At 32.4% G+C, this 23,080-nt stretch overlaps 1 protein-coding gene across 2 annotated transcripts in view; it reads right to left on the reverse strand.

Moving 5' to 3' along the window:
• Window positions 1–23,080, reverse strand: part of LOC139485298 (neutral amino acid uniporter 4-like) — a 36,337-nt gene that overhangs the window by 13,109 nt on the left and 148 nt on the right. Inside the window, exon 1 of one of the 2 annotated variants that reach the window (XM_071269706.1) lies at window positions 2,821–2,966. The exons of the other annotated variant lie outside the window; for it this stretch is intronic. The gene's annotated coding sequence lies outside the window, so the exon portion shown is untranslated. Of the gene's footprint in view, window positions 1–2,820; window positions 2,967–23,080 lie in introns of those variants that run through there. 2 annotated transcript variants of the gene reach the window in all.

Genomic DNA, 23,080 nt, shown 5'->3' on the forward strand with positions numbered 1-23,080 from the left:
ACCAAATTTTTTCCCAAAAAGGGGGGGCCCGGGCCCCCTGGGCCCCCCCTCTAAATCTGCCTCTGAAACATCAGTTAGGAATAATCTGATGGATACTAAAACATATCTCGTTACTTACAAAATCCATCATGAGCATACAATGTACATGTACCTACATGTACACATGTATTTATCATTTCATACAAGTTATCACTACACAGTCAGTGGACTTATTGAAATAAGTGATTTTTATGTTTAAATCACTTATTTGACTAGCAAATTCAAAGTTTTGTCTCAAATTGTGATTTTGTACTTTTATCAAAATTTAAAACACAAATAGGTTTAGATAATATCTTTTCATTAGTAAATGAAAAAAATATTTTTTTGTTTCTTTTAAGTCATTTAAGTAGCAAGGTTTATGCCTTTGATGTAATAATTTAGCTGCAAATTCTATATTAGTTGAAAACAAGAATGTGTCCTCAGTACACGAATGCCCCACTCGCACTATCATTTTCCATGTTCAGTGGACCGTGAAATTGGGGTAAAACCTCTAATTTGGCATTAAAATTAGAAAGATCATATCATAGGGAACATGTGTACTAAGTTTGAAGTCGATTGGACTTCAACTTCATCAAAAACTACCTTGACCAAAAACTTTAACCTGGAGCGGGACAGACGGACGAACGGACGGACAGACGGACGGACGAACGGACGAACGGACGCACAGACCAGAAAACATAATGCCCCTCTACTATCGTAGGTGGGGCATAAAAATGCTATGATAATGGCTTTACATAATGAACTGATACATGTACTTTCTTCACAGATTTTCCCCAGCAGTTGGAGTATTTTTCCTGTAAAGTTCAAGGTTTCATCTTTCAGATTATGTAATAAAATTCTACTGTTCGCGATAAAAATTTCACTGGTCAGGAGTGCGGAAATTAGTGGGGGTTATTAAAATAATGATACTTAAACCAAGTGATTTTTATGTCATTATCTTAGATTCAGTACAAGGTCATCACCTGAAATGACCTGGTCATCCTATCAACACAGATGTTGGTTCTGATAATTTTAGCAACATAATTAGTCCCTGTATCATTAGTAATATATATTTAAAGTTACTATAAAGTTAAATCACTTCTTCTAGTGATAAATTTGTACCACTTAAATAGGTGATTATCAAAGAAAGACAACTCCTACTTCCAACCTTTATGGACATAATTACTGTTACTTGAACACTATAACACTAAATCATTTGACTGTACTTTTAAATAGCAGTCTACCAGTCATTATAAAAATCACCATAAAGTATATTAATGATTGTCTTTTATTAAGAACATCTGTGTAACTTTGTTTAATATGCAACCTAATTTTTGTTTGTGTTCTTTTTTATAATTGTTCATGAACATTAACAATGTGTAAACTGTTGATATTTATAGCCTTTTTCTTCTTCGCTGTGAATACCACTGTCACTCTAATATAGTTATAATCAATTTAACTATTGTCAGTTTATTGTTTTAATTTTGTATGCCATAACCATTTAATGTAAATGTGTTTGTGCGAATAAAATATTGTCTATTGTCTATTGTCTTGAATCAGTGAAATGACTCATTTAAGTAAGTCCCCTGACTGTACATGCACTATGAAAGTGAAAAAATAAAGAAACAAAAATGTATTGATCATAAAAATTACAAAACAAATCTGCAATTGTCTTCCTATGGATAAATGTGCATGTGGCAAAGTCTTGTATGTACCAATAAATGCCTCCTTTATCCAAAGAACTCCTCAAAAGCTGTGAGGGTACAATGGCATCCATGTATACTCCCTATCAGGATTAATGGAGATGTGTCACTAACTTATATTTATGACAATTATTTTTACATGGACAATCAATTCCCACCCAACACAAAGGGAGTGCTAGGACACCGGGAATCGTTATTATATGGTGAGGAAGCTGAAGTACTTGGTGAGAACCACTGGGCCACTTGTCGGAAACAGACAAACCAGAGAGATATCAGAGGATTGATCTGCAGGTAAAAGTGGGGAACAACTTTGACCAACCGAGGCCCCCAAAGTACCCATTATACTATATAGTTTAAACTCTGGTCTTTGTATCAGAGACGTCAGAGAAGCGGTACCTCGAATGACCGAATAACACTGTTATTATCCAAATAACACTTGTAATGACCGAATAACACTTAAATATTAATATAAGAACATTTTGGTGACTTTTAAACATTGATTATTAATTATTAGTAAATTATCGATGTATTTTGTAACTTAAAAAATGATTTACAGAAAGCAGATAAGTTCATAAAAAACTTTAAAAATTTAGTATGTAGATCCAATATGGTGACCACGGAAATCACAATGGCAGCCAAGTTCGATGTACACACTAAATTTAAAATGATCTTTATGAACTTATCTGCTTTCTGTAATTCATTTTTAAGTTATAAAATACAGGTTCATTTGTACATCGATAATATATTATTATTTAATAATCAATTTTTAAAAGTCACCAAAATGTGATAATATTAAAATTTCAAGTGTTATTTGGTCATTACAAGTGTTATTCGGATAATAACAGTGTTATTCGGTCATTCGTGTTACCCGTCAGAGAAGTGTGGGGAGGGTGAAAATCACCCTTCTGATGTACTGAAATTTCCAGCACCCCAAGTCAGAATCGAACTCGGGACTTTCATCACAGTAGCCATCGGTCAACCACTATACCACGAACCCACACTTGTACTGAATACTCATAAAAATTAAATTTGTGATCCAGGATCAGATCAGCTGATTACAGATTAGTCATTCAGCTGTTCAGTGTAATTAGAAATTTACCTGATTTCCTGAAGCTCAACCAAATGACGTTTAGCTCAATCAACTGATAAACACATTATTCAGACAAAGCATCGTCTGGAAAAAATGTAATAATACAAAGAAGAAGCAGAATCTAAAAAAAAACCTCTTGAATCTGGTAACTTAGAGGTGGCACGGTAGTATTTGCATTCCAGAATTTAGGTTGCTCTTTTGTGTACCCTACTTAGGTAAATGTATCTAAACAGTGTGATTGGACAAAAAATACAGTATCAACTGAACATACTTTCCCAAACTGAGGGATGAATCAGGTGTAGAAAAATATGAAATAATTTTACATACAGATGAAAATGAATTTTTGATAATTTTTTTAAATTTTGTATTCACTGCACCATAAAAGACCTAAAATTACTAGTGGCCTTAGGTTTCTAAAAATAGCAAAAAATGTAAACGGTCATGATACATATTCAAATTCATTTCTGAATAGTAAAATGAAAGTACTTCAGTTAAGTGTGAATGTAGATTTTTTCGCAGTGTTAGAAAGTGGTGAAAATTCTAAAAAGGCTATCATTATCCCTATGGGCCAGGAAATACTACCGTGCCACCTTAAGGGGGATATATATTTTTACACTAAATCAATGAAGGAACTTTTTTTACCTATGCAATTTGTAAGTTTATCAATAAAAAGTTGATTAAGGGCAACTATGATAAAACAAGCCTTAAATTCCACCCCTGAGAGTAAAAAATTGCTGATTCAGCAAATTTTGCCTGATCTGTAGGTAATAATGTAAAAATTTTCATAGAAAGTAGAACTTCATTATTTTTATGTAACTTGCAATACATTTTTAATTATAAATGCTCGCTTTAACTTTTCGCAGTGTCTGACACATGTGCAACCACTGAAATATGAGACGCGACATTCTACGGTTGCATGTTCATCCTATTATTTTCCCCGAAATAAATAAATTGCATAATTTCTTATTTTTTTCAACATAAGTACAGCTATACTAGTTTTCTTAAGGTTTAATTAGTAGTTCTGATGTTACATGACACCAGTAGGAGCTTTTGGGGAACCAGTAAGTGGTTAAGGGGTCCTTACTTATTCATTTAGCTCTCATATTGGTATGAAATAGAGATAGAAATAGGGGTTTCTGTACATTGAATAGACATTATTTTTGACAAAGAATGTATTTATGATGCTATATCAGCAAGATTAAATGGTTTATTCATTTTCCATGCAAATACCATTAGTTGTTAAGATTTTCTGACAGTGAAAAGCACAATAAATGCAAATTGATTATGTAAGGGGACATAATTTAACTTAATGCATACATGAGAAATAGACAAACAGTCAACTTAGAGATGTATTCTAGTACATGTATTGTCAAACAGGTTACGGAATAATAGTTAACTGCAATCTAAAGACTCTTGTTGTATTGCCCTCATAATCTGAAAATGTTTAAAGTAATGTAAGGCATGCTGTAAAATGTGGAATGGACTTTAATATCAGTTTTCATGATTTGGTGATTAAACTGTTTCTTTTACTCAGATTAACCATAAACAGAGTTGGCAATCCAATAATTCCTCCTAAATCACCATGTTTGACTTCTGTGTTTATTTGAAACATCATATATTTGGGTTTTGTTCACTTCTTAAGTAAAAATGGTAAGATGAAAAAAAGTGAAAATCTGCCAGATGGGGTAGGGATGTAATGTTTCATTTTTTTTTTAAATAAGAAATGAGTGCAGACTAGTATTCTTTATTGTAATATGTTCCAAAGTAAGAAGTCTATGCATCATAGGTGTCATGACTGGTTTCAAGTTTGTTATGTCTTGGTTAAGGTGGCACGGTAGTATTTGCATTCCAGAATTTAGGTTGCTCTTTTGTGTACCCTACTTAGGTAAATGTATCTAAACAGTGTGATTGGACAAAAAATACAGTATCAACTGAACATACTTTCCCAAACTGAGGGATGAATCAGGTGTAGAAAAATATGAAATAATTTTACATACGGATGAAAATGAATTTTTGATAATTTTTTTAAATTTTGTATTCACTGCACCATAAAAGACCTAAAATTACTAGTGGCCTTAGGTTTCTAAAAATAGCAAAAAATGTAAACGGTCATGATACATATTCAAATTCATTTCTGAATAGTAAAATGAAAGTACTTCAGTTAAGTGTGAATGTAGATTTTTTCGCAGTGTTAGAAAGTGGTGAAAATTCTAAAAAGGCTATCATTATCCCTATGGGCCAGGAAATACTACCGTGCCACCTTAAGGGGGATATATATTTTTACACTAAATCAATGAAGGAACTTTTTTTACCTATGCAATTTGTAAGTTTATCAATAAAAAGTTGATTAAGGGCAACTATGATAAAACAAGCCTTAAATTCCACCCCTGAGAGTAAAAAATTGCTGATTCAGCAAATTTTGCCTGATCTGTAGGTAATAATGTAAAAATTTTCATAGAAAGTAGAACTTCATTATTTTTATGTAACTTGCAATACATTTTTAATTATAAATGCTCGCTTTAACTTTTCGCAGTGTCTGACACATGTGCAACCACTGAAATATGAGACGCGACATTCTACGGTTGCATGTTCATCCTATTATTTTCCCCGAAATAAATAAATTGCATAATTTCTTATTTTTTTCAACATAAGTACAGCTATACTAGTTTTCTTAAGGTTTAATTAGTAGTTCTGATGTTACATGACACCAGTAGGAGCTTTTGGGGAACCAGTAAGTGGTTAAGGGGTCCTTACTTATTCATTTAGCTCTCATATTGGTATGAAATAGAGATAGAAATAGGGGTTTCTGTACATTGAATAGACATTATTTTTGACAAAGAATGTATTTATGATGCTATATCAGCAAGATTAAATGGTTTATTCATTTTCCATGCAAATACCATTAGTTGTTAAGATTTTCTGACAGTGAAAAGCACAATAAATGCAAATTGATTATGTAAGGGGACATAATTTAACTTAATGCATACATGAGAAATAGACAAACAGTCAACTTAGAGATGTATTCTAGTACATGTATTGTCAAACAGGTTACGGAATAATAGTTAACTGCAATCTAAAGACTCTTGTTGTATTGCCCTCATAATCTGAAAATGTTTAAAGTAATGTAAGGCATGCTGTAAAATGTGGAATGGACTTTAATATCAGTTTTCATGATTTGGTGATTAAACTGTTTCTTTTACTCAGATTAACCATAAACAGAGTTGGCAATCCAATAATTCCTCCTAAATCACCATGTTTGACTTCTGTGTTTATTTGAAACATCATATATTTGGGTTTTGTTCACTTCTTAAGTAAAAATGGTAAGATGAAAAAAAGTGAAAATCTGCCAGATGGGGTAGGGATGTAATGTTTCATTTTTTTTTTAAATAAGAAATGAGTGCAGACTAGTATTCTTTATTGTAATATGTTCCAAAGTAAGAAGTCTATGCATCATAGGTGTCATGACTGGTTTCAAGTTTGTTATGTCTTGGTTAAGGTGGCACGGTAGTATTTGCATTCCAGAATTTAGGTTGCTCTTTTGTGTACCCTACTTAGGTAAATGTATCTAAACAGTGTGATTGGACAAAAAATACAGTATCAACTGAACATACTTTCCCAAACTGAGGGATGAATCAGGTGTAGAAAAATATGAAATAATTTTACATACGGATGAAAATGAATTTTTGATAATTTTTTTAAATTTTGTATTCACTGCACCATAAAAGACCTAAAATTACTAGTGGCCTTAGGTTTCTAAAAATAGCAAAAAATGTAAACGGTCATGATACATATTCAAATTCATTTCTGAATAGTAAAATGAAAGTACTTCAGTTAAGTGTGAATGTAGATTTTTTCGCAGTGTTAGAAAGTGGTGAAAATTCTAAAAAGGCTATCATTATCCCTATGGGCCAGGAAATACTACCGTGCCACCTTAAGGGGGATATATATTTTTACACTAAATCAATGAAGGAACTTTTTTTACCTATGCAATTTGTAAGTTTATCAATAAAAAGTTGATTAAGGGCAACTATGATAAAACAAGCCTTAAATTCCACCCCTGAGAGTAAAAAATTGCTGATTCAGCAAATTTTGCCTGATCTGTAGGTAATAATGTAAAAATTTTCATAGAAAGTAGAACTTCATTATTTTTATGTAACTTGCAATACATTTTTAATTATAAATGCTCGCTTTAACTTTTCGCAGTGTCTGACACATGTGCAACCACTGAAATATGAGACGCGACATTCTACGGTTGCATGTTCATCCTATTATTTTCCCCGAAATAAATAAATTGCATAATTTCTTATTTTTTTCAACATAAGTACAGCTATACTAGTTTTCTTAAGGTTTAATTAGTAGTTCTGATGTTACATGACACCAGTAGGAGCTTTTGGGGAACCAGTAAGTGGTTAAGGGGTCCTTACTTATTCATTTAGCTCTCATATTGGTATGAAATAGAGATAGAAATAGGGGTTTCTGTACATTGAATAGACATTATTTTTGACAAAGAATGTATTTATGATGCTATATCAGCAAGATTAAATGGTTTATTCATTTTCCATGCAAATACCATTAGTTGTTAAGATTTTCTGACAGTGAAAAGCACAATAAATGCAAATTGATTATGTAAGGGGACATAATTTAACTTAATGCATACATGAGAAATAGACAAACAGTCAACTTAGAGATGTATTCTAGTACATGTATTGTCAAACAGGTTACGGAATAATAGTTAACTGCAATCTAAAGACTCTTGTTGTATTGCCCTCATAATCTGAAAATGTTTAAAGTAATGTAAGGCATGCTGTAAAATGTGGAATGGACTTTAATATCAGTTTTCATGATTTGGTGATTAAACTGTTTCTTTTACTCAGATTAACCATAAACAGAGTTGGCAATCCAATAATTCCTCCTAAATCACCATGTTTGACTTCTGTGTTTATTTGAAACATCATATATTTGGGTTTTGTTCACTTCTTAAGTAAAAATGGTAAGATGAAAAAAAGTGAAAATCTGCCAGATGGGGTAGGGATGTAATGTTTCATTTTTTTTTTAAATAAGAAATGAGTGCAGACTAGTATTCTTTATTGTAATATGTTCCAAAGTAAGAAGTCTATGCATCATAGGTGTCATGACTGGTTTCAAGTTTGTTATGTCTTGGTTAAGGTGGCACGGTAGTATTTGCATTCCAGAATTTAGGTTGCTCTTTTGTGTACCCTACTTAGGTAAATGTATCTAAACAGTGTGATTGGACAAAAAATACAGTATCAACTGAACATACTTTCCCAAACTGAGGGATGAATCAGGTGTAGAAAAATATGAAATAATTTTACATACGGATGAAAATGAATTTTTGATAATTTTTTTAAATTTTGTATTCACTGCACCATAAAAGACCTAAAATTACTAGTGGCCTTAGGTTTCTAAAAATAGCAAAAAATGTAAACGGTCATGATACATATTCAAATTCATTTCTGAATAGTAAAATGAAAGTACTTCAGTTAAGTGTGAATGTAGATTTTTTCGCAGTGTTAGAAAGTGGTGAAAATTCTAAAAAGGCTATCATTATCCCTATGGGCCAGGAAATACTACCGTGCCACCTTAAGGGGGATATATATTTTTACACTAAATCAATGAAGGAACTTTTTTTACCTATGCAATTTGTAAGTTTATCAATAAAAAGTTGATTAAGGGCAACTATGATAAAACAAGCCTTAAATTCCACCCCTGAGAGTAAAAAATTGCTGATTCAGCAAATTTTGCCTGATCTGTAGGTAATAATGTAAAAATTTTCATAGAAAGTAGAACTTCATTATTTTTATGTAACTTGCAATACATTTTTAATTATAAATGCTCGCTTTAACTTTTCGCAGTGTCTGACACATGTGCAACCACTGAAATATGAGACGCGACATTCTACGGTTGCATGTTCATCCTATTATTTTCCCCGAAATAAATAAATTGCATAATTTCTTATTTTTTTCAACATAAGTACAGCTATACTAGTTTTCTTAAGGTTTAATTAGTAGTTCTGATGTTACATGACACCAGTAGGAGCTTTTGGGGAACCAGTAAGTGGTTAAGGGGTCCTTACTTATTCATTTAGCTCTCATATTGGTATGAAATAGAGATAGAAATAGGGGTTTCTGTACATTGAATAGACATTATTTTTGACAAAGAATGTATTTATGATGCTATATCAGCAAGATTAAATGGTTTATTCATTTTCCATGCAAATACCATTAGTTGTTAAGATTTTCTGACAGTGAAAAGCACAATAAATGCAAATTGATTATGTAAGGGGACATAATTTAACTTAATGCATACATGAGAAATAGACAAACAGTCAACTTAGAGATGTATTCTAGTACATGTATTGTCAAACAGGTTACGGAATAATAGTTAACTGCAATCTAAAGACTCTTGTTGTATTGCCCTCATAATCTGAAAATGTTTAAAGTAATGTAAGGCATGCTGTAAAATGTGGAATGGACTTTAATATCAGTTTTCATGATTTGGTGATTAAACTGTTTCTTTTACTCAGATTAACCATAAACAGAGTTGGCAATCCAATAATTCCTCCTAAATCACCATGTTTGACTTCTGTGTTTATTTGAAACATCATATATTTGGGTTTTGTTCACTTCTTAAGTAAAAATGGTAAGATGAAAAAAAGTGAAAATCTGCCAGATGGGGTAGGGATGTAATGTTTCATTTTTTTTTTAAATAAGAAATGAGTGCAGACTAGTATTCTTTATTGTAATATGTTCCAAAGTAAGAAGTCTATGCATCATAGGTGTCATGACTGGTTTCAAGTTTGTTATGTCTTGGTTAAGGTGGCACGGTAGTATTTGCATTCCAGAATTTAGGTTGCTCTTTTGTGTACCCTACTTAGGTAAATGTATCTAAACAGTGTGATTGGACAAAAAATACAGTATCAACTGAACATACTTTCCCAAACTGAGGGATGAATCAGGTGTAGAAAAATATGAAATAATTTTACATACGGATGAAAATGAATTTTTGATAATTTTTTTAAATTTTGTATTCACTGCACCATAAAAGACCTAAAATTACTAGTGGCCTTAGGTTTCTAAAAATAGCAAAAAATGTAAACGGTCATGATACATATTCAAATTCATTTCTGAATAGTAAAATGAAAGTACTTCAGTTAAGTGTGAATGTAGATTTTTTCGCAGTGTTAGAAAGTGGTGAAAATTCTAAAAAGGCTATCATTATCCCTATGGGCCAGGAAATACTACCGTGCCACCTTAAGGGGGATATATATTTTTACACTAAATCAATGAAGGAACTTTTTTTACCTATGCAATTTGTAAGTTTATCAATAAAAAGTTGATTAAGGGCAACTATGATAAAACAAGCCTTAAATTCCACCCCTGAGAGTAAAAAATTGCTGATTCAGCAAATTTTGCCTGATCTGTAGGTAATAATGTAAAAATTTTCATAGAAAGTAGAACTTCATTATTTTTATGTAACTTGCAATACATTTTTAATTATAAATGCTCGCTTTAACTTTTCGCAGTGTCTGACACATGTGCAACCACTGAAATATGAGACGCGACATTCTACGGTTGCATGTTCATCCTATTATTTTCCCCGAAATAAATAAATTGCATAATTTCTTATTTTTTTCAACATAAGTACAGCTATACTAGTTTTCTTAAGGTTTAATTAGTAGTTCTGATGTTACATGACACCAGTAGGAGCTTTTGGGGAACCAGTAAGTGGTTAAGGGGTCCTTACTTATTCATTTAGCTCTCATATTGGTATGAAATAGAGATAGAAATAGGGGTTTCTGTACATTGAATAGACATTATTTTTGACAAAGAATGTATTTATGATGCTATATCAGCAAGATTAAATGGTTTATTCATTTTCCATGCAAATACCATTAGTTGTTAAGATTTTCTGACAGTGAAAAGCACAATAAATGCAAATTGATTATGTAAGGGGACATAATTTAACTTAATGCATACATGAGAAATAGACAAACAGTCAACTTAGAGATGTATTCTAGTACATGTATTGTCAAACAGGTTACGGAATAATAGTTAACTGCAATCTAAAGACTCTTGTTGTATTGCCCTCATAATCTGAAAATGTTTAAAGTAATGTAAGGCATGCTGTAAAATGTGGAATGGACTTTAATATCAGTTTTCATGATTTGGTGATTAAACTGTTTCTTTTACTCAGATTAACCATAAACAGAGTTGGCAATCCAATAATTCCTCCTAAATCACCATGTTTGACTTCTGTGTTTATTTGAAACATCATATATTTGGGTTTTGTTCACTTCTTAAGTAAAAATGGTAAGATGAAAAAAAGTGAAAATCTGCCAGATGGGGTAGGGATGTAATGTTTCATTTTTTTTTTAAATAAGAAATGAGTGCAGACTAGTATTCTTTATTGTAATATGTTCCAAAGTAAGAAGTCTATGCATCATAGGTGTCATGACTGGTTTCAAGTTTGTTATGTCTTGGTTAAGGTGGCACGGTAGTATTTGCATTCCAGAATTTAGGTTGCTCTTTTGTGTACCCTACTTAGGTAAATGTATCTAAACAGTGTGATTGGACAAAAAATACAGTATCAACTGAACATACTTTCCCAAACTGAGGGATGAATCAGGTGTAGAAAAATATGAAATAATTTTACATACGGATGAAAATGAATTTTTGATAATTTTTTTAAATTTTGTATTCACTGCACCATAAAAGACCTAAAATTACTAGTGGCCTTAGGTTTCTAAAAATAGCAAAAAATGTAAACGGTCATGATACATATTCAAATTCATTTCTGAATAGTAAAATGAAAGTACTTCAGTTAAGTGTGAATGTAGATTTTTTCGCAGTGTTAGAAAGTGGTGAAAATTCTAAAAAGGCTATCATTATCCCTATGGGCCAGGAAATACTACCGTGCCACCTTAAGGGGGATATATATTTTTACACTAAATCAATGAAGGAACTTTTTTTACCTATGCAATTTGTAAGTTTATCAATAAAAAGTTGATTAAGGGCAACTATGATAAAACAAGCCTTAAATTCCACCCCTGAGAGTAAAAAATTGCTGATTCAGCAAATTTTGCCTGATCTGTAGGTAATAATGTAAAAATTTTCATAGAAAGTAGAACTTCATTATTTTTATGTAACTTGCAATACATTTTTAATTATAAATGCTCGCTTTAACTTTTCGCAGTGTCTGACACATGTGCAACCACTGAAATATGAGACGCGACATTCTACGGTTGCATGTTCATCCTATTATTTTCCCCGAAATAAATAAATTGCATAATTTCTTATTTTTTTCAACATAAGTACAGCTATACTAGTTTTCTTAAGGTTTAATTAGTAGTTCTGATGTTACATGACACCAGTAGGAGCTTTTGGGGAACCAGTAAGTGGTTAAGGGGTCCTTACTTATTCATTTAGCTCTCATATTGGTATGAAATAGAGATAGAAATAGGGGTTTCTGTACATTGAATAGACATTATTTTTGACAAAGAATGTATTTATGATGCTATATCAGCAAGATTAAATGGTTTATTCATTTTCCATGCAAATACCATTAGTTGTTAAGATTTTCTGACAGTGAAAAGCACAATAAATGCAAATTGATTATGTAAGGGGACATAATTTAACTTAATGCATACATGAGAAATAGACAAACAGTCAACTTAGAGATGTATTCTAGTACATGTATTGTCAAACAGGTTACGGAATAATAGTTAACTGCAATCTAAAGACTCTTGTTGTATTGCCCTCATAATCTGAAAATGTTTAAAGTAATGTAAGGCATGCTGTAAAATGTGGAATGGACTTTAATATCAGTTTTCATGATTTGGTGATTAAACTGTTTCTTTTACTCAGATTAACCATAAACAGAGTTGGCAATCCAATAATTCCTCCTAAATCACCATGTTTGACTTCTGTGTTTATTTGAAACATCATATATTTGGGTTTTGTTCACTTCTTAAGTAAAAATGGTAAGATGAAAAAAAGTGAAAATCTGCCAGATGGGGTAGGGATGTAATGTTTCATTTTTTTTTTAAATAAGAAATGAGTGCAGACTAGTATTCTTTATTGTAATATGTTCCAAAGTAAGAAGTCTATGCATCATAGGTGTCATGACTGGTTTCAAGTTTGTTATGTCTTGGTTAAGGTGGCACGGTAGTATTTGCATTCCAGAATTTAGGTTGCTCTTTTGTGTACCCTACTTAGGTAAATGTATCTAAACAGTGTGATTGGACAAAAAATACAGTATCAACTGAACATACTTTCCCAAACTGAGGGATGAATCAGGTGTAGAAAAATATGAAATAATTTTACATACGGATGAAAATGAATTTTTGATAATTTTTTTAAATTTTGTATTCACTGCACCATAAAAGACCTAAAATTACTAGTGGCCTTAGGTTTCTAAAAATAGCAAAAAATGTAAACGGTCATGATACATATTCAAATTCATTTCTGAATAGTAAAATGAAAGTACTTCAGTTAAGTGTGAATGTAGATTTTTTCGCAGTGTTAGAAAGTGGTGAAAATTCTAAAAAGGCTATCATTATCCCTATGGGCCAGGAAATACTACCGTGCCACCTAGAATCCAGTGCTTCTTAAACATAAATAAGAAACAACAACGGACTTGATAAATCCGGTTTTTGAACAAACTAAATCAAATCTAATCAAATAATTTTGGCAGTGGCTATTTTATGGGGTTATTGTACCGGCTCCGAAAAAATAGACACCTTGGCGCTATTATGACGACTGCGGACAAAATAGCATCCTTGGCGCTATTATGCCGGCTGCGGCAAAATAGCGATTTATTTGGATTTTTCTATTTGACGGTCCGTTAAGATTATAAGAAGTTAGTATAGTCTGAGACTACTATAACACAATGTGTTATAGTAGTCTCAGGTATAGTTTAAACAATATTTATTCAGATAAATCAACATTAAACATATTATACAATGAAATAATATTAAGGATTCAGAAACAAGCAATTTGCTTTTACAAATCTGACTCCTTTTACAAAAATAATACACTTATTGAACAATACATAAATATAAATACTGGCATACTCTGTACAGAGACATATATACACATATATGTCTCTGCTCTGTAACACATACATGAATATGAAAAAGGTGAAAAAAGAAGAAAAAAAATTTATGAGAAAAATAAAATAAAAATAATAATAAATAAAAGTGAATTATTGTAATGTATACAGTGTAAAATGCTTGGGTTCCTATTGAGTGATGAAGCATTAACATCAAGGGTTAAAACCACAGGCACTTGTCTCAGAAAAAAAATTCCTATATACCTTATTATTAATAAGATATATAGGAAAACAAATTCTGAGACAAGTGCCTGTGATTAAAACGTTTACTTTTAATAATATATTTTTGCACCAAACCAAGGATTTGCATACTATACAAATCCTTGACCAAACTAAATAAAATACTATTTTGCTCATCTGAGAGTACCGTTGATCCAAAAAGCAAAGTTTTTGTGTTTACTTGGACAGGAAGAACTGAAATAGAATCTAATAGTTCATGTCTTAAATTAGTGTATACAGGACAAGATAACAGAAAGTGAGTATTTGTTTCTAAATCACCACAACGACAATTTGGACAGTCTACTAAATTACGAAGGAAAAGGTGAGAATTCAATGAACTTGAATCCATTCTAGTTAGTATATACATTAAGGGCATGATCCCGTATTTACAGTTTGATGAAAATTTCCATATAGGCTAATTTTTACCTGATTAAATCAAATATGTAATAAAAATATACCTTCATGTAAGTTAAATGAGGTCGAAATTTGGTATATTTTCTAAAACTTCGGATTTGTGGCCGTATTTTCCCTTTCGAAAAAAAGCCAGAACTTTTTTGTTTTAAAAGATAAACACAAATTGTTTTTTTTATTAAATAATTTGTAATTTCTCTATTTTATAAGTATTCTTAAAATTTATGCATCTTTTATTTAGAAATAACTCACATTTATCAAACGGTCATGAGTTGAGAAAAAAAACCGTAATTTTTTGCTGTATATTTATCAACATTAAAAAAATTGCACTGTTTACAGTTTTATAAAATTTGGTTCACATAATCTCCCTGCAAAATGAAACAAAATGTCGTTTGAAAAAATAGGGGTCCATGCACTCGTTTTCAAATTAAATCAGCTTGAATGATACAAATCAGTCGAAAAATGCATCTTTTCCCCGACAAGTCAGTAGTATTGTATGCTTTGTATGAGCCTTTACCTCGGACGCTAGACGCTATATTAAGACCTGCACGCGGACGTGAACGCTATATTTGGGCCTCAGCGCGGACGTCTTTACACGTGCATCTACTTATAGTACCGCCTACTGGATTGATTGACAGTTTATCTGATTTATATAAATAGTATTATCTTGGGGAATTCTTACAGTTGTTATAAGCATGTCTTAGTAGTAACTATTTTAAAAGGTAGATTTTTTTTCTTCAGAATTATCACAGACTTATTATCTAGGGGTTGGATTGAAAGGGTTAGTGTTTAGCTAATTAGAATTCGCGTCCGTTTTGGAGGGTATACCGTCCACTTTTAAGGGTGTGACGTAACGTCCACCTTGGAGGGTAGCCTGGTCCAACATTAAGGTATGGCATCCAAGGTTTAAGCCCAACTACAGCGTCAGCGTCCGCGCCCAAATACGGCGTTCGTTTGAGTCATATCCTTAGGTATGCATCCCAATGTCAAGTCCAACTCTGACGTCCGCGCTGAGGCGTCCGCGCGCAGGTCTAAATATAGCGTCTAGCGTCCGAGGTTTAACAACGCATACAATACTATTTATGTCACAGTTTGACGTCGCGAAAATAACATTTTACGTTAGAAACGTCATTACCTCCCCTGTAACTGTATCGTATGCCCTTAAGAATAGACTTGACAAAATAAAGGAACATTCAGTTCACTTAGAAATCTCTAAGCCAATAAGTCTTCTCTAAAACATTTATACAAGTGAATATTAAAATGGCAGTGGCTATTTTGCCGGCACTTTATTAAAATAGCTTAATTCAAGCCGGCAAAATAGCCTATTTGTATAGAATTAGCTATTTGACCGGCACTACCAATATAATGAATTTGTTACCTACCGCCTGGAAAAAAGAAAATATGCCAAGTAATTTTGCTGGCATACGGTACATTTAAGCGGGTCTCAACCACCAAGTCAAACTTTTTTGTTTACACTTATGCAAATAACTTACTTTTATTTCAAAAGCAAGTTTAATTCAAACATTTTTGATTTTTGAAGATATATGTGATTGAAATATAAAATGCGGAGACGACAAAATAACCACTGCCAATAATTTTACAAAGAAATAATACTACAGAGGGACTTGTTTATTTCAACAGGGGATTAAATATCTACACTTGTACGAAAATCAAATACAAGTGTAGATATGAAATCCCAAATGACAGAAATAAGTGCCTGTGGGCACTGAGTTTGCTAAGAATTAGACAAAACTGATTAAATAATAACTATTATCGCTATTTTACGAATTTTTCCTTTAATCTTACTGATTGATAATTTCCTTTCTCAGCACAGTAGATTGATATTATCAGATTATTACATGGCATTTTTCATATCGCATGTATTATCAGCCCTAGGTTCAATATCAGCCCAAGAGCCGCACGGCTCGAGGGCTGATATTGACCGAGGGCTGATAATACATGCGATATGAAAAATGACATGTTATGATCTTTTTATCATATGCTTCAACAGTAGAGAAAAATAACAGATTCATATATTGATCCTTTTACGCGGTTCCCGAAGTTTAAAGAGTAAAAAAGTTCACGGCCGTCGGGCCCAAAATTTGATACATGAAATATGAAACCTTTCTATCATATGCATCAGAGAGAGAGAAAAAAACCATTTTAATATGGACGAATCGGCAAAAAAATAATTCAACAATATACCTAATGATCATTGTTTGGAAAAGTCAACTTTTTAAAGAAACTTTCTAAATTATGTTTCAGAAAAACTTAAAAAATGCATTTATTAAATAATTTGTTTGTTTTTTTTTATTTTTATTTTTTTATTATTTTAAACAATATACTTTCCAGTATTCAAATAATTGTTTTGTACACTACTTTGTAATGTTTTTCACTGAAAACGTAGCATTGAGGTGTATTTTCCGGAATTGGCCGAGTATTACCGGAATGCCATGTGATAACGTTACGGAAAGGTATGTGATAACAATCGAAGCATGTGATAAACTTTTCATATCAGCCCGCTAAGCACCAATTCGAAAAATATGTAATTTACGTCAATTTAATGCTATTATCATACGGTAAAATTTATATGTTATTTAGTCTAAGTATATGATAAGAAAAATTATCGCTAGCAACTAAGGGCGCATGCGCCCGTTGTCAATGCAATTAACAACGTCGTCATATGTAACAAAAACACGTAGTAGACATAACCGTACTTGTACATCCCAACAACAAAAAGACACCAAGTTCTGATCAAATTGAGGACCAAAAACCCTTAAAGGTTATACCAAATACAGCTGTTCAAGGTAATCTATTCCTGAGGTAGAAAAGCCTTCTTTTTTTCAAAAATGTGAAGTGTTGTAAACAATTGAATTATAATTATGACCATATCAATAATAATTCATGTCAACACAGAAGTTAAACATATGTTTCACACATGAATCAAAAAGCTTTAAAAAAAGTTTCATTTTCAAAAACAAAATATAGATAATAGATGCATGTTTGTTTATTCACGCCTTTTGTTTATAAATCTCCGAACGAATTTTACGAATTTATACTTCTCCTTTACACTTGAATACCAGTCTCTTCAACAAATCTGGTGGTCTTCTGTAAGGCATCTACTGATTTCTTTGAGTGGTGTTTCTGAGTGACATATCTTGTCTCTCAATGCCTGATGGATCTTGCATGACTGTAAGAGGTGTGGTGTATCCTACTCTACTTCTCCACAAGGACATTAAAGACGGTGGTTTGTTTAGATCTTGTTAACTGGCAACTGTCTTGTTGCTGTGTAGTTTTGAACAGATATTTGACGATAGTCTTCATCTCTGAATAGCATACTTGATTTTCTTCCTCTTGTTGTTCAGCACCATACTCTGCTAATTTATCGGCTTGTTCATTACCCCAAACTCTATAGTGTGATGGGATTCACTGAAGTGCTGTTGTGAGACTTTTGATGTTGTATAAAGCTTGTTGGAGTTGAAGTAGCTTGCCGTTCTTTAAAGCTTGTAGCACAGAAAGGGCATCAGTCAGGATTACAACTTGAGTTGTGGTTATCGATTTTGTTTTTGATGGAGTGTGCAGCTTGAGTAAGGGCTTCTTTTTCAGCTTTGTAGTTTGAACAATGTAGGCCTGCTGGTATTGCCTCTGATGGTTGATCTACGTTGGGCAACTTAAAGTATGTGCCAGCCCCTTCTTTTGTTGTAGCATTTGTGGCTGACCTATCTGTATTACACTATTACCTAGATTTCTGAAGGGTACTCTTCTTCAAGCATACTCATTGTCAGTGTTTTCTTAACATTGCTAGTCTGTTCATCTTTGGTGGTAATGAGCGGAACTGAGGTCTGGATGGTGACATTTCCAAGTTTATCTTCACACGGGTTGTTATTCATTGTGAAATCTATGGGTTCGATATATTTAGATAGAGTTTCCTTGTGTTTTCCTTGTTATGGTCTTGTCTCTAATTTAAAGCTTGATCGTTTGAGTCTGCTTGAGGAGAGTTGTTTTAGTCTGGTATTCATTGGGTGGTCTTATGAACACTGATGTCAGTCTGCATGATCTCAAGTACTGGTTTGTCTGTCTTTCTCTGATTTCTGTTCTTACTTCTTTTTTTACGTAAAGTTGGGATGTTGGTATTGCTTTCGTCTTCATAACCTTTTGCAAATGCATTTGTAGCAGCTTTTCCTGTATCTAGGGGAAGAAAACTCTGCCTCAAAACCTCCGCTGCCTTGCGGTCATACCCTTATGCCAGAGAAAGGCTTCAGGAGACAACCTCGAGAAAAATGCAGATAAGGAATCTGCAACATCCTTCCTGTAATTCCGGGATCAGAACATTTGTTCCGAAGTAAATGGCGAGGCAACCCCTACAGAAAACATAGAGTGCGAAAGACGGCGGTGTTGGGCTATACAGCACACTTTTTACAGACCACAACACCACTCACAAACAGCCATTATGACTCTTGAAATCTCGTATCTATACCACATAGGGTTTTAAAGTTTTGTTTTAAGCTTTATTGTTGGACAAAAATACAGAAAAAGCGCATGTGACGCGCAAAATCAATAATTTCATTTTCATTTTTGAACACTGCTGGTGGATTGATGATGTTTATTATCTTAATAGTCAGAGCTTGGGCAATAAAATGATACATATAACACAATTTTCTAAACTGCACTACGTTTATGGTCGATCTAATGTGCTATTATTCAAATGCTAACCTGTTTTGAAGGAATTCAATCAGTGCAATTTCGGAAAGGAAAAAAGCGATGAATGCATAATTTATTTTCGATTTTCAAGTGTGGTTCAACTAGCAAAGCTGTATGCTAGTTTTTACTAAACTATGTGATATAGTCCATTTACCATAACTTGCTTAATGTATAAAGCTTAAATGTGATTTCTTACTTTTCTGTTTCGCTTATTGGTTTTGATTTGCATTCAATGTAATTTTATGGAATCAACGTCAAAGTAATGGCACACACGTAAATTTATGATCGATTTGAATTCCAAGCAAACTGATGATCACCGACTAAGACTTTCCATTCTAAAAGACTTATTAACATGAAGACACGTCTTATACCGTCGTACACAAATAATTTCAAACCATTTCTATCGATTTAAGCAAAACAAAGCTTTACACATTCACACCACTCAATTTTAAACTTAATTACAAGCACTGAACACATTGAGTCTTGAACAAAACGTCCAATCCAATAAAAAATATATTGAAGTTATGCTTAATAAGAGGAAGAATAAATATCAAATGTGATCATTTTAGTAGGTAATCATTCAACTGCGGAAATGGTTTATATTTGATAAACTATAACGTTTTAAAGTTGGAAATCAGACCTACTTTTCCTGTATACATTGAAAGAATACACCACGGACCTTTGACTGGGTAACATTGTTAACACGGAAATATAAGCATGAACATCCGTTCTAAAAGATTTTATTATTTGAAATTTCGTAATATGATATCATTAAACTAATAAAGTAAGTTTACGCACAAAAGACATAACATAAAACCTAACTAATCGTAATTTTTCTTCCTTATGTTTATGCTGTATCTACCACAAATCTTAAAACTAAAATACCTACAGATAGTGTTTAATTAAAGATGAGTTCAACAGAGTAAGCGAAACAAGCTTATATAACCATTCAAAGATATAGATTGTATGTAAAAAAATTTTTTTTAGAAGTGTTATTGTCTATTTCCTTTATCGCGTTTTAGTAGTTACCAACAAGCTTATGTCATTGTCAGCATAATAATAATTCGAATGAATTAAGATTAAAATGATTACTATGTTGGTTATACGTCAAAGTGAGTAATCCAACGACAAAACAAAGCAAGGAAGGGTTTAGTCTTTAGATCTAAAACACATATTTAACCCCGCCGCATTTTTGCTCATGTCCCAAATTAGGAGCCTCTGGCCTTTGTTAGTATTGTATGAATTTTAATTTTAGTTTCTTGTGTATAAATCGGAGTTTAATATGATGCCCATAATCATTGAACTAGTATAAACATTTTTAAGGGGCCAGCCGAAGGTCTGTACTATGTTCCGGTTGTTGTCTCTTTGATATATTCCTCATTTCCATTCTCAATTTTATCTAGAGTAGAACATACATGCCACAACAATAGGTCAAGCTTTACATTGTTACGAGTCCATAAAGGCTGCAAAAGATTTTAATGGAAGTAATACAAGATTTGTCATAAGCATGCAATTCTCCAAATAATAAAAGACATTAAGACTACCTAATGCCGTTTTTTAATGAGTAACAGAAAATTGAAAACCAGTTCAAAAGGAGTGAGGATAATTATATAATAGTTCTTGAAAAACTGGTCATTATCGGGATATATGGACTGCCCACAGGACAGTGGTATTGACTAAGATAGTGATAATGACTGAGCCGAAGGCGAGGTCATTATCGCTGTCGCAGTCAATACCACTGTCCTTCGGGCAGTCCATGTAAAAAAACTATAACGATAATGACCAGTTTTTCAAGAACTATTATGTTTATTTCATTGAGAAACCATGTTTTGGAAAATTCTCATAAATTCAAAATGCCTACAGCGAACTCCAGTAGTTGTACGATTTCTATGGCAAAGAGTGAAGAGCAGTCGTAGTAATACTGCCATTCATTTTAGTGCAATTTTTGAGTATATAAGTACTTAATCAAGTTATCTTTAATTTTATAATTAACGAAAACATATAATAAACAATTCAACAACTTAAATATAATATTAAAAACAGGAACATATTTTATAAAAGGTACATCTCTCTAAACAGAAACCACGCCCACCGGTCATTATCAGACGGAAACCACGCCCCAACAGTCATTATCAGACGGAAACAAAGTCCCAACGGTCATTATCAGACGGAAACCACGCCCCACCGGTCATTATCATGTAAAAGTTTGTTAACGACCGGTTTTCTGGTCCGTTTTTTCTGTTAATGACCGATGGAATTTATGACTGAAGAATAATGAATGTCATGTGACCCCTTTTAATCCAATAAGAGAATCTCATTCTCAACCGATAAAAATAATTCTAGTTCTTTAATGAAAATCTAGAAATATAATAAAATGATGAAAAATGAATAAAAAGTTTCGAATTTCGCTAGTTTTTACTTACTAACAAAAACGGATACAGATACACAACATAGGCTACAGAAAAGAGCGAGTTATCCGTTGTTATTCTGTGGTTAACATGTTGTAATGTAATGTTACATGATTTATTTATGTGTTTTTCTGTCGTGGGTGTTATTGCATTTATTTGTACCGTATTCATGTCACGTAATGTTGTCATTTTAGTGGCATTTTAACATTACAATATAATAGGAAGGTGTGCTTAACCATATAACCAGGGTCATCTTACCATTTTTTTCTCATGAAATGTCCTGTACCAAGTCAGAAATATTGCAGTTATTCTCAGGTAGTCCGTTTCAATATGTATGTTGACATTTTTTATGGTTGTATATTTTGTTACAGTACAGTGTTTCTGTTGTTCCATTGTGTTTCATCTACATCTACATATCTACATAATACTTCTTAACTTCAATATGTTGAAGATTACAAGAAGGCACATACTAGGGAAACAAATTAACTACTAGGGAAACAAATTAAAGTTTCTCTTATAGTTGATGCATTTCACTCGGCTTTGGTTTGTGACCCGGATTTGTTTTCGCTTAAAGGGCTTAAATTTAATATAGGATTTCGCTATATTGTTCTATAAATGAACTTTATCTTTTCCTTAATAGAAAAATGAAATAAAAAAAAAATAGGTCACCGTTCATTTACGCTCACAATCTGCCTTCGAAAGAAGCATACATTTTTGTTTAATGTACTTTTTTCTGTTGAACTAATAGGAGAGATAGCAGGTTATATCGAAATAAAAAAAGAACTAAATTACAGAAATCGCTTAAATTTTACAATTATTTAGTTTATGTACAGCCTATTCGAAAACAACAATAAAAAAATAGGTCACCGATGAGTTCAAAAAGATATTTCAATTTTAATGCCAAAAAATGACATTTTTGCACCAAAGGGAGATAACTTAGAGCTTTTTCAATGATATCTACATTTCAAAACACACGAATTGAATTTTTGGAATGATTTTTGTACCATATGATAAAGTATCATCTTCTAAAGGTAATTAATAAAATTTGTAATGATTTTTTTTCTTTCTTAATGTTCATTTTTTTTCTGAAAATCTTATACCCGCGAGCCTCCTTAATCGATTTATGACCATTGGACAGCGGTATACTACTGTTGCCTTTATTTCTATTCGATGAAAGTATATTAAACCCTTGTTTTGGTGCAAATCAAACGACATGTCATCATACTGTAGTTAGCAGAGGGCCACCTATTGTGGTTAGCAGAATATGAGTACTGACACGAGAAAGGCAACTAAAGTACTAGTATTAAGAGATGGTTTTTAATCGAATTAACTCCTAACTAATCCAAATTAATATGTGATGACTTCAAATCTTTATTTGATAGGTCCTTAATTTGACTTAC

This window comes from Mytilus edulis, chromosome 8 (assembly GCF_963676685.1).
Source record: "Mytilus edulis chromosome 8, xbMytEdul2.2, whole genome shotgun sequence".
NCBI lineage: Eukaryota > Metazoa > Mollusca > Bivalvia > Mytilida > Mytilidae > Mytilus > Mytilus edulis.